The 2067-nt window shown below is 41.1% G+C and overlaps 1 pseudogene; it reads left to right on the top strand.

The window, feature by feature from the left end:
- The window catches only part of LOC119582200, a 13122-nt pseudogene extending 11642 nt beyond the window's left edge, over positions 1–1480 (top strand).
- The last annotated feature ends 587 nt before the right edge of the window (positions 1481–2067 follow it).

Here is a 2067-nt window from a genome sequence, read left to right as displayed (position 1 = left end):
TAGTTGACTATTATAATCAAATAGATATATAAGTTACAGAGTAGAGAAAGATAGTTTATGCTAATTTCTGGAATTAAATCATGATTTGAAAAAAGGAATCTTATATATCAATTTCCTGTTGTGAAGCATAAAGGTGTGAGCGAGCATAGAAATTTAAGCTCATCAAATGAAACACATGATGTTGTATAGCACAACAGAACATTGACTGAGGATCTTTTTTCACCTTTTCCGTCCTCAAGAACAGTCCCAAGAACAGTCACATTATTTCCCGATCACAAATCCCCAAGTCTGTTATCTTGGCAATTGAGCACCGCCATTGGCAGTTCCTTCGTTCGCAGGAACTGCCTCGACCTCAAGAACAACAACTACCTTTCGAGCGGCATCTACGTGGTGGCGCCCTACGACTGCTGCCCCGACAAGCTGTCAGCGTCTACTGCGACATGGACACGGACGGCGGGGCTGGACGGTGATCCAGGGGGCGGGGACCAGTTCGACACGCAGCTCAACTTCTTCAGGGGCTGGGACGACTACGTCACGGGGTTCGGCAAGCTCCGCAAGGGTTCTGGCTCGGCCTCGACAAACATCCACGCCTTCACAAAACCAGACCAACTGCGAGATTCGCTTCGACCTCGCCGACTTCGAGGGCAAGAGTCGCGGGGCGAAGTACAGTCAATTCCGGTCAAGTCGAAGGCGCCCCAATTTACGAGCTGAGGATAAGCGGTACTCGGGCAACGCCGGCGACGCCATAAACTACCACAACGCCATGGTCTTCACCACCAAGACAGTCCGTCCACAGCGTGTGTCCGGAGAAGTGAGTATTTTCTTTTTTTTTGCTAAACCTCGTCAGCTTTATTGTGGATCGAAAAAGATCTTGATTCTAACAGCCACACGAGTGCACTGGCATTCTTACGGTTTTTAGAAATCACTGACACCAGTTGCGCTGTATGAAACACTGTCATTGTCTACAACAAAAACATGTAAAATACTGATACTCTCTAACAATGAAATGAAATAATGTCTAGTACTATTTCAAACCAGTCATATGAAAAACTGGACATTTCGAAACAAAGGAACCCCCACAGAAAACACCCAAACACCCTACTTTTAAAAACCCTTCAATTCATATTTAAATCCAGAATATTCAGTATTACCCACTCTGACTTTTTTGTCGCAGGCACCAGGGGGCTTGGTGGGACAACAACTGTTTGCACGCCAAAACCCGAACGGACAGTACCTGGCCGGCCCTCATACCAACCTGGGCATCGGAGTGAACTGGTACGAGTGGAGGCGACTCAGGTACTCCCTCAAATTATCCGGATGAAAATCAGACCAAACAGTAAATCCAAAAGAAGAAAAGGAAAGAGGAGGGAAAATCTGAACTGCTGATCACCGAGCAATCAAGAGAAATAGGGAATTGAGATCATTCAAAAAAGAAATGCGATCATTGAACGGAAATAGTTTCGGGGTCGTTGTTTTAAAAAACGGATTTTAGTTAGGAGGTCATTATGTTAACATTATTCTGTTTCAGAGCTTGATCAAATGAATGATAAAAAGAAACATCGTAAAATATCGAGAGCTATATGAGCAAAATGTTTCGACCTCCATTAATATTCATGGAAAAAATGTTTTCGACCTCCATTAATATTCATGGAGAAACAATAATTTATAAAATGATTCTAACTACAGTAATATCATAAAGGAATATCATTACCCCGGCAGTGAATAAAAGGTATTGATCAGTAAATGATATCAAATACATTGTTATTTAGAAATGTTACTCCGTTACTGTTACTATGATAGTCGCAACACAGAATTCGATATAATAATAATAAAAAATGTCGAAACCCATGTTTTTTAGAAAATAATGATTCCTTCGGGAATGTAGATGATTAATTTGATTTTGATCTTTTCGTGTATCAAGTCACTTACTCCTAATTGGCTGTTCCCTTAACATGTAATAAAGTATGAGCAATTTATGGGCGAGGTCTTTATATCGATAAAACCTTGAAAAACATTTGTATTCTTATATAATTTTTTTTCTTCTTACTTTTAGGTCAAGTCGGTTTC

This window comes from Penaeus monodon, chromosome 15 (genome assembly GCF_015228065.2).
Source record: "Penaeus monodon isolate SGIC_2016 chromosome 15, NSTDA_Pmon_1, whole genome shotgun sequence".
NCBI lineage: Eukaryota > Metazoa > Arthropoda > Malacostraca > Decapoda > Penaeidae > Penaeus > Penaeus monodon.
The sequence above is the reverse complement of the archived record's forward strand: the minus strand, read 5'-3'. Positions and strand labels throughout refer to the sequence as shown.